The sequence below is a fragment of the Balaenoptera ricei genome, chromosome 13, assembly GCF_028023285.1.
Source record: "Balaenoptera ricei isolate mBalRic1 chromosome 13, mBalRic1.hap2, whole genome shotgun sequence".
NCBI classification, from domain to species: domain Eukaryota; kingdom Metazoa; phylum Chordata; class Mammalia; order Artiodactyla; family Balaenopteridae; genus Balaenoptera; species Balaenoptera ricei.
The window spans coordinates 31,971,597-31,983,795 of NC_082651.1; the positions used below are offsets into that span (position 1 = coordinate 31,971,597).

General features: G+C 42.6%; 1 pseudogene; it reads left to right on the forward strand.

The window, feature by feature from the left end:
* The first annotated feature begins 5,053 nt into the window (after positions 1-5,053).
* Positions 5,054-5,758, forward strand: LOC132377267 (putative N-acetyltransferase 8B; annotated as a pseudogene).
* The last annotated feature ends 6,441 nt before the right edge of the window (positions 5,759-12,199 follow it).

A 12,199-nucleotide genomic window follows, 5' to 3' on the forward strand; every position in this document is an offset into this window, starting at 1 on the left:
TCCATACTGTTCTCCATAGTGGCTGTATCAATTTACATTCCCACCAACAGTGCAAGAGGGTTCCCTTTTCTCCACACCCTCTCCAGCATTTATTGTTTCTAGATTTTTTGATGATGGCCATTCTGACCGGTGTGAGATGATATCTCATTGTAGTTTTGATTTACATTTCTCTAATGATTAATGATATTGAGCATTCTTTCATGTGTCTGTTGGCAATCTGTGTATCTTCTTTGGAGAAATGTCTATTTAGGTCTTCTGCCCATTTTTGGATTGGGTTGTTTGTTTTTTTGTTATTGAGCTGCATGAGCTACTTGTAAATCTTGGAGATTAATCCTTTGTCAGTTGTTTCATTTGCAAATATTTTCTCCCATTCTGAGGGTTGTCTTTTGGTCTTGTTTATGGTTTCCTTTGCTGTGCAAAAGCTTTTAAGTTTCATTAGGTCCCATTTGTTTATATGTGTTTTTATTTCCATTTCTCTAGGAGTTGGGTCAAAAAGGATCTTGCTGTGATTTATGTCATAGAGTGTTCTGCCTATGTTTTCCTCTAAGAGTTTGATAGTGTCTGGCCTTACATTTAGGTCTTTAATCCATTTGGAGTTTATTTTTGTGTATGGTGTTAGGGAGTGTTCTAATTTCATACTTTTACATGTAGCTGTCCAGTTTTCCCAGCACCACTTATTGAAGAGGCTGTCTTTTCTCCACTGTATACGCTTGCCTCCTTTATCAAAGATAAGGTGACCATATATGCGTGGGTTTATCTCTGGGCTTTCTATCCTGTTCCATTGATCTATGTTTCTGTTTTTGTGCCAGTACCAAACTGTCTTGATTACTGTAGCTTTGTAGTATAGTCTGAAGTCAGGGAGCCTGATTCCTCCAGCTCCATGTTTCGTTCTCAAGATTTCTTTGGCTATTCGGGGTCTTTTGTGTTTCCATACAAATTGTGAAATTTTTTGTTCTAGTTCTGTGAAAAATGCCAGTAGTAGTTTGATAGGGATTGCATTGAATCTGTAGATTGCTTTGGGTAGTAGAGTCATTTTCACAATGTTGATTCTTCCAATCCAAGAACATGGTATATCTCTCCATCTATTTGTATCATCTTTAAGTTCTTTCATCAGTGTCTTATAATTTTCTGCATACAGGTCTTTTGTCTCCTTAGGTAGGTTTATTCCTAGATATTTTATTCTTTTTGTTGCAATGGTAAATGGGAGTGTTTCCTTAATTTCACTTTCAGATTTTTCGTCATTAGTGTATAGGAATACAAGAGATTTCTGTGCATTAATTTTGTATCCTGCTACTTTACCAAATTCATTGATTAGCTCTAGTAGTTTTCTGGTAGCATCCTTAGGATCCTCTATGTATAGTATCATGTCATCTGCAAACAGTGACAGCTTTACTTCTTCTTTTCCAATTTGGATTCCTTTTATTTCTTTTTCTTCTCTGATTGCTGTGGCTAAAACTTCCAAAACTATGTTGAATAATAGTGGTGAGAGTGGGCAACCTTGTCTCGTTCCTGATCTTAGTGGAAATGGTTTCAGTTTTTCACCATTGAGGACAATGTTGGCTGTGGGTTTGTCATATATGGCCTTTATTATGTTGAGGAAAGTTCCCTCTATGCCTACTTTCTGCAGGGCTTTTATCATAAATGGGTGTTGAATTTTGTCGAAAGCTTTCTCTGCATCTATTGAGATGATCATATGGTTTTTCTCCTTCAATTTGTTAATATGATGTATCACGTTGATTGATTTGCGTATATTGAAGAATCCTTGCATTCCTGGAATAAACCCCACTTGATCATGGTGTATGATCCTTTTAATGTGCTGTTGGATTCTGTTTGCTAGTATTTTGTTGAGGATTTTTGCATCTGTGTTCATCAGTGATATTGGCCTGTAGTTTTCTTTCTTTGTGACATCTTTGTCTGGTTTTGGTATCAGGGTGATGGTGGCCTCGTAGAATGAGTTGGGGAGTGTTCCTCCCTCTGCAATATTTTGGAAGAGTTTGAGAAGGATAGGTGTTAGCTCTTCTCTAAATGTTTGATAGAATTCTCCTGTGAAGCCATCTGGTCCTGGGCTTTTGTTTGTTGGAAGATTTTTAATCACAGTTTCAATTTCAGTGCTTGTGATCGGTCTGTTCATATTTTCTATTTCTTCCTGGTTCAGTCCCGGCAGGTTGTGCATTTCTAAGAATTTGTCCATTTCTTCCAGGTTGTCCATTTTATTGGCATAGAGTTGCTTGTAGTAATCTCTCATGATCGTTTGTATTTCTGCAGTGTCAGTGGTTACTTCTCCTTTTTCATTTCTAATTCTATTGATTTGAGTGTTCTCCCTTTTTCTCTTGATGAGTCTGGCTACTGGTTTATCAATTTTGTTTATCTTCTCAAAGAACCAGCTTTTAGTTTTATTGATCTTTGCTATTGTTTCCTTCATTTCTTTTTCATTTATTTCTGATCTGATCTTTATGATTTCTTTCCTTCTGCTAGCTTTGGGATTTTTTTGTTCTTCTTTCTCTGATTGCTTTAGGTGCAAGGTTAGGTTGTTTATTCGAGATGTTTCCTGTTTCTTGATGTAGGCCAAGCCTCAGTTTCATCATCTGCATGCAGGGCCAAGAGTCTGGAATGTATTGAGACTTCCAGACTTCATTTCCTTCACAGAGAATTACCTATAATTCCTCTATCCAGAGACAAATGCTGCCAATGTTTGGTGTAACCATTCAGACTTTTCTCTCTGCATGCTTGTGTGTATAAATTATTTTTGTTATATTTTTCCAAAAATGAATGAAAACATACTGTTTTATAACCTTTATAGCTTGGTGCTATATTTTGACAATTATTTTTCATGTCAATAAATCCTCCTCATTATTCATGGCTATGAGGAAGGTTGAAAAGCCTGAATGTAAACCAAGGCCATTGGGTGTTGAGGAAGCCACAGAAGCCAGTGAGAATACAGGAAAGAGAGGGCAGGGACAGATCAAGGACCTCTGGCCCCTCAGCTTGACTATTAGGTTTCTGATTGGTTATTATTAGATAGACTCATTAGGGATACTCAGCTGTATTTTGGAGCCTTCTATTCTCTTTTGATTCTTAGTTCAAGTTTTGCTTAACATTTAAAAAAATATTAAAATGTACTGAAAACAATGTAACATACCCATGGCTCACCACCCTGCCTTCATGTTAGCTAAACCCTTGTGGCCTTTTTGCGTGCCAAAGATCTGGAGCCTCAGCAGTCTCCATCACCAGCCCTGGATTCCAGCTGCCAGGATGGCACCTTTGGGGTGGTTATGATCTTTCTCTCCAAGTCTGGTCTCTCTCCAGCGTCTTCCTAGATGCTCTTGCCAGAAATCTGGCTGTCATCTCTGACCACTTCTTCATCCTCAGATCATCAACTCCTGCCATTTCTGCCCCCAAAGTGCACCTCCAAGTGGGCCAGGTCACACCCATGGCCCAACTCTGGTCTAAGTCACTGCTTTCTCTCGTAGGACCCCTGCTAGCCTAGATGGCTCTTTGTGAACATAGAACAAGGCACCCCCTTCACAAAGACACAACCTATTGGAAACACAGTTCAGTGAGCAGTGACACCTTTGAGCAAATAAGAAAAAGGTGCCTTTTCCTTTGGTCAGACGCAGCTCTGTGCCAGGGCTCATGGATTTTAGTTCCACTAGCCTTCTTGGACGAGGTGCTCTTTTACAGTGAGCAGCCTGCATGTCTGTATCTGGAGGCCCGTCTTTTGCCTGGGCTGCTGTGCTAGCCTCTGGGGGCAGGGGGATATATGCTTCCATTCCTGGCTCTTCCAATCCATTTTCCACATGTAGCCAGAGTAATAGGCACACACCACACACACCCCCCACCTCTGGTTATGTTACTCCCCAGCTAAAAACATAGCAATGGCCTCCTGGTGTTCTTGGAATAGAGTCCAAACTTCTTAACCTGGATGATAGGCCCTGCATGACCAGGTCCCTGCTGCCCTCATCCGGCTGTGAAGCACCTCGTATGCTGAGCCAGGGGACTTGGACTCTGGTCTGTGATGACAGAGCACAGGGTGAGGGGCAAATTCCCCAGGGTCATAGCAGCTGTGTGGAGGGGCTGAGGGTGGACATCAGAGAGCACCAAGGTGCTGGGTGGACTGCCATGGTGTGGGGTGTAGGCCGTCCACAAGGGCAAGGACTCCTGAGCTGTTCCAGACCCTGCGTACCCCCTCCAGGCTAATTACCCAGTGATCAGAGAATGGACTCCCTGCTCCATCATAGCCCAGCTACTTGAGCCTGGGATTTATGATTAACAAATATCCAGGAGCTGGCCAATGAGGTGCCATCCAGGACCTGGTCCCTGGAAGTGGAGCATGCCCTTGCAGTCTCTCCTGGATGCCAGTTGGAGGCTGAGGGCAGAGGCTGCCCTGGACACTCAAGGCTCTTGTGATAGCAGGTGAGAGGCCATGGGTGGAAGGACAGTGTTCTTAGGTGTGGCCTGGAGCTCTGGACCCTCCTCTGGCTCTCAAGGCTGGTCTATTTTTGGTGTTTGGCTCTTATGCCACCTCAACAGCCTGAAAATTTGCAAGCAAGTGGGAAGAAGCCTTTGTTGAAACCTGTACTTGGAAACACAGGACTACTGCAGTGTATGGTCCCTGGGAGAGGGACACACGCTTGGCTGCTGCATGGTGCCACCCCAATGTATGGAGAAGCTGAGAGAGCCAGGGAAAGGGGAAAGAGGGGGAGGGGAGGAGACTTATAACCAGAGATTTGTATGTGTTATTTTATTAAATCCGCTACACAACTTCAGAAAGCAGGCTCTTAGAGAAGATTATGTAATATGCCCAAGGTCATGCATGGAGACAGGATCAAATGCAGACCTTTCTGACTCTACACCTTCTCCCAGTGGTTGTGGCCTATTTCCTCTTGGGTAGAAGCAGAAAGACACATCCTTGATCAGGGTCATCCCCAGTTCTGGGGGGTGGGAGGATAAGCCACTCACATGGCTTCTTCTCTCTCCCCCAGGGCTGCCAGGAAGTCACACAGGGACTCCTACCTCTCTCTTGAACTTTGAGATCCAGACACAGAAGTCTTCCATGGCTCCTTATCAAATCCACAAATACCAGGAAAATTATTGCAAATGGGTCGTGGGCTTGTTCTCCAAGGTGATGACCGAGCACCTTCCCACCACCTTCCACCACATCCTAAAGCTGCCCCGAACCCTTGTGCTCTTGCTTGCGGGGGCCCCTTGCCCTATTCCTGGTCTCTAGCTCCTGGGTCCTGGCCTTCATGGCCAGCCCCCCCCTCCTTGCTGCCCTGAGGTTTCTTGCCAAATACCCCTGGATCCAGTTTGAGATCATGTCTTTGCACACAGACATGTCTGACATCACCAAATCCTACTTCAGTGAGAGTGGCTCCTGCTTCTGGGTGGTTGAGTCTGAGGGGCAGGTGGTGGGCATGGTGGGAGCGCTGCCCGTTAAGAAGCCCACCCTGTGGAATGAGCAGTTGCAGCTGCTTCACCTACGTGTGGCCGTGGAGCACCGTGGTCAGGGGATAAGTAAAAGCCCTGGTCAGGACTGTCCAAGTCTGCATGGGACCAGGGCTACAGCGAAGTGGTCCTCAGCACCAGCACACTGCAGTACTCTGCCCTGGCCCTTTACCAGTGCCTCGACTTCTGGAAGATGGGCTAGTTTTTCTTCTCCACAAGCTATAGGCTAGTTGCTGTCCCTGCAATTCAATTTATCTACCGTCTCCCCTCTGCTCAGGTCTCTCAGGCACTGGAGCAAGGAGGGGGCCTATGATCCGTTTCGTTGTGGATTAGTTAGGAGGGATCGGCTCTGCTGCAGTAATAAGCAAACCCTGAAGTCTCACTGTGACGGCACAGTAAAAGCTTACTGCTTGTTCACATTGGAACCCAATGGCCTGGGTGGTGGGGTGGCTCTGCTCCATTCAGTTTTTGGGGTTGCTACTGTTTCATTTATCTAGTGCCACGAGAATGTTGCATAAAAAACCACCACAAAATAATGATAAACATTTTTTTAGCTCATGAGTCTGTGGGTCGGCAGCTTAGGCTGAGCTCGGCTGGGCCGCCCCTTAGATCTCCAGGTGTCATGCTCTGCCTCTTCAGTGAGAGGAAATGCAAAGTCATGTGGAAAGGGCGTGGAGAAGGAGTGTGAGAAGAATCCACGTAAGAAGGATCAGGGCCAATGATGCCACCAATCTGCTATGGCCCCCAAGGTCTCTGCTGAAGGGGAAGAAGGCAGCCAGGGACAGAGTGTGGGATTTGACATGGACTAGACCTAGAAGTGGCACAACCCACATCCCACTGGCCAGGGCCAGGTCATGATTTAAATCAAGCTTCTGTTGCCTCTTGAGTTGTGTCTACTAAAGGCTAATGGCTCCGAAGGAAGCTGGAATGAGGCTAGGAGGTAGCTCTGGACCCAAGGCACCTGTGTCTGCTGAGAGTCTCTGGGCCCACCTGATGGCTACCCTAACCAGACACTGTCTGACACCAAGTCAACAAAAGGGCTCTCACCGTGTTATGCTGCATTTCTTTTCCTTGATTAGTGCTTTTAGATTGAAGTTCCCCACACACCTCAGGGAGACACTGCATAGCTCCCTGCACCTCTACAGATGGGAAATAAATAACCCTCTGCTGCTTGCTTTACTATGAGTCAATCAGAAGTCATTTTCTATAAGAACACATACAAAAAGGGACTTACTCTTGCCTAGAATTAAGATAATACCATTGTAACAAACATCCCTGTGGGTAAGGCCACTGTGGAGAAAGTATTGCTCCTAAACCATTAATAATCTTAGTCATCATTCTACCCAAGACTCTTTAGAAGGTTACTACTTCTAAATTACACATGGACAACAAGATAAGTTTTTATTAAACCAGACTCATAAAAGTAAGGATTGTGCTCCTCCAGGCTGATAAAATAAAATTCCAAGGCTCTGAGGAACATACTCTTATGTCAGTTCCAAGGAACTTTTCTCCCCAAGAGTTGATTGGTCACTTTCTGTGGAAGAAAAGAAGGGCAGGAAAGAAGTTAGATACTCTTGCCACTAGAGGCAGACAGCCACTCCTCACCCCAGACATGCTGCTGAAGAGACCAGTGTTGTTCTCCCCAAATCTTGTTTATCTTTCCCAGCTACAGAAACTATGGTAATTATACAAAAAATACTTCCTGAAGTGTTTAGGGAAGATGATCTGTAGTCTATTATAGTCTATACAGAAATATATTAATATAATCCTAATAGACTAATCCATCCATCAGTTCACAAACACACAAGCACAATAAGAGGCCTGGCCTTGTGATGCTGACACACCAGACAGGTCATGTAGTGCCTGGGGCGTCCCCACTTGAGGGAGCCCAGCCTGAGCTGCGGTATGCGCTCCAGAAGCAGCTCTCCAATCCCACATCGGTCTGGTATGAACTCGTCTCTTGGTTTCTGACTTTCAGAGTCCTCTGGGGGTGAAGTGAGGGGGTTGGGAAAGAAATGAGAACACTGGAGGATCTGGACCTTCAGGCATAGTAACCCATCTGCTTTCTCAAGGAATTAATTGGTAGCAAGTCCCCTGGCCTGTGAGGTTCTGGGACTTGCAGTACCACTGATTCTACTGGGGTTGTGGGCAGGAAATGGTAGTGGCTTCAAGGCTCTGAGTACCCAAACTGCCAACTTGTATGCTACACTTGGACATTTTCCAATTTATTTAAAAAGTTCTAGTGGTATATAATTCACCCATAAGGGGCATAAAACTATCATTTGGGACTCTGGATGAAAACTCATCAGTTCTGAAAGATGTGGGCATTTCCAGCATGGCATCTAAACTGACACCCAAGTATGAAATTTGGTTTCATTCCAAATGTATGCCTGGAAGGTGCCTTATTTATTTATTTATTAAACAATTTTAAAACATTAAAACAATTTTTTTTTTGGCCGTGCCGTGCGGCATGTGGGATCTTAGTTCTCTGGCCAGGGATCAAACCTGTGCCCCCTGCAGTGGAAGCATTGAGTCTTAACCACTGGACCACCACAGAAGTCCCTGGAAGATGCCTTTTTTAGATTTGCCTTTCTAGATTTTCAGATTTGAAGTCTAGTTACAGGTGCTTTTATCTTCTAAATTTTAGTAGTGGTACAATGCATTATGAGCTTAAGTTCACTCTCCAAATGTGGTTAATTCAAACAGGTCAGATGTGTTTTTCTCAATTTCTCTTTCCCCTGATAAATCTCATCAATCCTGCTCTAGGACTGACTGACCTTTTTATATAGCCGGGCTTGCAGCCGGTATGATTTATATTCCAATCTCCTCTTCTCCTCTTCTCTCTTTTTCTGTACTTCTGGAAGCTGTTCATAAACCCTTAGAAATGGCACCGATGGAAAGACAGAAAGCAGTGAGGTCACCTGACCACAGAGGCACATGATCACTCCTCCCCACATCTCCATAAGCTCTACTGCTCTCCAGGCACTCAGTCCCTCAGACAGGCTGTGGGCCTGTTGTGTGCCCAGCTTCCTGTTAGACACTTGGACACAAAGAACCCTGGCCTGGAGAGCTCATGATCTGAAAAGGGATACAGATAAAAACATAATAAAATCCTGCTAATAGTGGTTACTTATGGGAAAGAAGTGGAATAAGGGGTGGAGATGAACTTCTTTTCACTCTATATGGAAAAATGTATGGTTTCAATATAAGATAATGACTTTGTATTACTACCATATTTTTAAGCATGAAAAATAATGCAAAAGAAAATAATCATCATATCTACAAAATGCTACATAGAGTTATAGGAAAAGAAACAAAACTTATTCTGATTGAAGGAGGTCAAGGAAGACCAGAGAGGAGACTAAGCTTGAGGTAGGTCTTGAAGAATAGTTAGGAGCAGAAAGGGGAGGTGGGGAGAAGGGAGTGTTGGTAAGAATGGAGTCAAGGCTTCACGGAGAGAATGTAGGGGAACAGGAGGGAAGAAGATGGGGTGAAGGTCTCGTAGCCATGTGAAAACCTTGGGCTCTGTCCTATCAGGGACTGGATGCCACTGATTTTAAGTAGGGAGGAACATGATCAAACATGCATTTGATAAATACACTCTAACTGGAAATAATGTAAATCTCCAACAAAAGAACAGTTAAACAAATTATGGGCTGTAATAAAATTATTACAAAGCATAAAATGTTTCAAATAGTTTTTATGCTATGGGAAAATGTTCACAATACAATGTTAAGCAAAATAAAGCAGGCTACAAACCTGTATATATAGTATGATAAACAATCTGGGGAGAAAGAAGTGTGTTAACACAGGTCTCTGCAAAATCCCCATAGAAACAGGACTAGGGTTAGTTATGTTTAGATGGAAGAATTATGAGTGACATTTGTTTTCTTCTTTCTAATTTTTTCTATATTTTCCAAAGTTTTCTATAATCTGAAAAAAAAATCATTGCTAATGATGTAGAGGCTCTGTGGGAAAGAGATTAGAGAAGATAAAGAGCAGAAGTGGGAGAAGAGCAGTCCTCCGAGAGCGGAGGCCAAGCCCGCAGCAAGGCAGCGAGGAGAATGGGCTCCAGAGCAATCGTGAAGGCGAGTCTCCGGGACGCACTAGCCGGCTGCATGTGCAGTGCAGGGTCACGGAGCTGGAGGCAATAGCTCCCCAGCTTTTCTAGCAGGTGAGTGGGTGGCCCAAGTAAGTGTGGGAGAGGAAAATGGGTAGTTCCACTTTGGACACAGTGAGGATAATCACTAACTGAAAACACAAAAGTGGAGGTCAGGAAAGAGAGCAAAGAAGAACAAACATATATTTTAAAAAGTCACTGTTGAAAACCACACTGAGATAGCACATCACATCTGTTAGAATGGCTATTATCAAAAAAATAAGAGATAACAAATGCTGGTGAGGAGGCGGAGAATGTGCTCTGTTGGGGGGAATGTAAACTGGTGCAGCCACTATGGAAAACAGTGTGGAGGTTCCTCAAAACATTAAAAATAGAACTGCTGTATGATCCAGCAATCCCACTGAAGGAGATGAAATCATGATCTCAAAATGATATCTGCACCCCCACGTTCATTGCAGCACTATTTACAATAGTGAAGACATGGAAACAACATACGTGTCCATCGATGGATGAATGGATAAAGAAAATGTGATATATATATCTACATATAATGGAACATACATATAATGGAATACATATAATGGAAAATGTGACATATATACATATAATGGAATCACCATAAATAAAGAAAAAAATCCTGCCATTTGCAACAACATGTATGGACCGTGAAGGCAATGTGCTAAATGAAATAAGTCAGACAGAGAAAGACAAAACTGTATGATCTCACTTATACGTGGAATCTAAAAACATCAAACTCATAGAAACAGAGAACAGAATGGTGGTTGCCAGGAGCTGAGGGATGGGGGAGTGGAGAGATGCTGGTCAAAGAGTATAAACTTGCAGTTTTAGGATGAATAAGCTCTGGGGAGCAAATATGCAGCACAGTGACTGTAGTTAACAACACTGCACTGTATACTTGAAAGTTGCTATGACAGTAGAGCTTTAATGTTCTCACTATAACAACAACAAGAAAAATCAAATGGTAATTATGTGAGGTGAAGGATGTGCTAACTAACTTTATTGTGGTAAACATTTTGCAATACAAATGTATGTCAAATCATCACATTACATAGCTTAAACTTATACAATGTTAAATGTCAATTATATCACAGTAAAGCTGGAAAAAAAGTCACGGTTAGAGAAGGGATAACAAAGGCCATTGGAAAAAAGACGAGTTATCCCAAGGAGAACATGTGATGTGAAGAGAAAATCTGCTTGGGCCAGGAAATGTTGTATTCTAGGGCTGGAAGCTGGGAGTCGGGCTAATCAGAGTAGCCAGAAATTGCATTTTGTAAATGGATCCTTGAAAGCAATTACTACATACTATTGGAACTGTCTGTCTGCTTATGGTCTGGAGTCAACTATCTTTCATTTGTAGTACCTAGTCCAGTGCCTGGCGCATACCCAAATATATGCATTAATAAGTTAGTGAAAACACTTCTATTAAAGGACACATTGGAAGAAATGCTTCAAGTTAAGAGAGTCAGGTTCTCTCTTCTCCAAATCTTTTCTCTGACCAGAAACATTTAAACATCTTTGGTAGAGGTAGGTGATGGGAAAAGATGATGAGTAACACAGAGATCCAGAGCTCCAAGTCCTCCACATGATACAGTTGAAGGAGTGCTGGGTGGGGAGCCTGCTGCCGGACTCTAACCCCAGCTCTGGCCCTGACTTGCTGGCAACCTCTCTCTGGGTTACAGTTTCCTAAAAGTTAAAGGTAGACTAGATGATCTTTAAGATCCCATTCAACTCTATGATTCTCACATGGAAGTAGATGGCTTCTTTGAAAGGGGGCCATATCAGAAATAAAATGGAACAGAAGTACTCTAATGAAAATGTATCAATTTAAAACGTGTCTCTTCCTAGAAGATGGGTATTTAATCCACCCCTACAACTATACTTATATTTTAAAGCACAGATACCTTTCAGAAGATGCCCTACCTTCTTGCAGGCGAGCTTCATAGTCCCATATAGCAAGGACTCCTCTTGCTGAGGTGAGAGTGCTATTAGCTGCCACACAATGAACACTATGTAATTGCTATTAATTAAATTTTGTGACATTCAGAATGAAGCAATAATTCTCAAAGTTTTTGGACTTTTGACACCTTTATACTCCTAAAAATTGAGGGCAATTTTGGTGAATGTGGATTTTATCTATTGATACTTACTGTATTAGAAATTAAAACATTTAAAAAGAATTTTAAAAATACTTATTTCACAACCTAAGTGTCCATCAACAGATGAATGGATAAAGAAGGTGTGGTATGTATATACAATGGAATACTACTCAGCCATAAAAAGAATGAAATTCTGCCATTTGCAACAACATGGATGGACCTAGAAGGTATTATGCTTAGTGAAACAAGTCAGACAGAGAAAGACAAATACTGTACTACATCACTGATGTGTGGAGTCCAGAAAATAAAACAAATGAATGTATATAACAAACCAGAAACAGACTCACAGATACAGAGAACAAACCACTGGTTACTAGTGGGGAGAAGGAAGGAGGGAGGGGCAAAATAGGGGTATAGGATTAGGAGATACAAACTATGTATAAAATAAATAAGCAACAAGGATATATTGTATAGCACGGGGAAATATAGCCATTATTTTGTAATAATTTTAAATGGA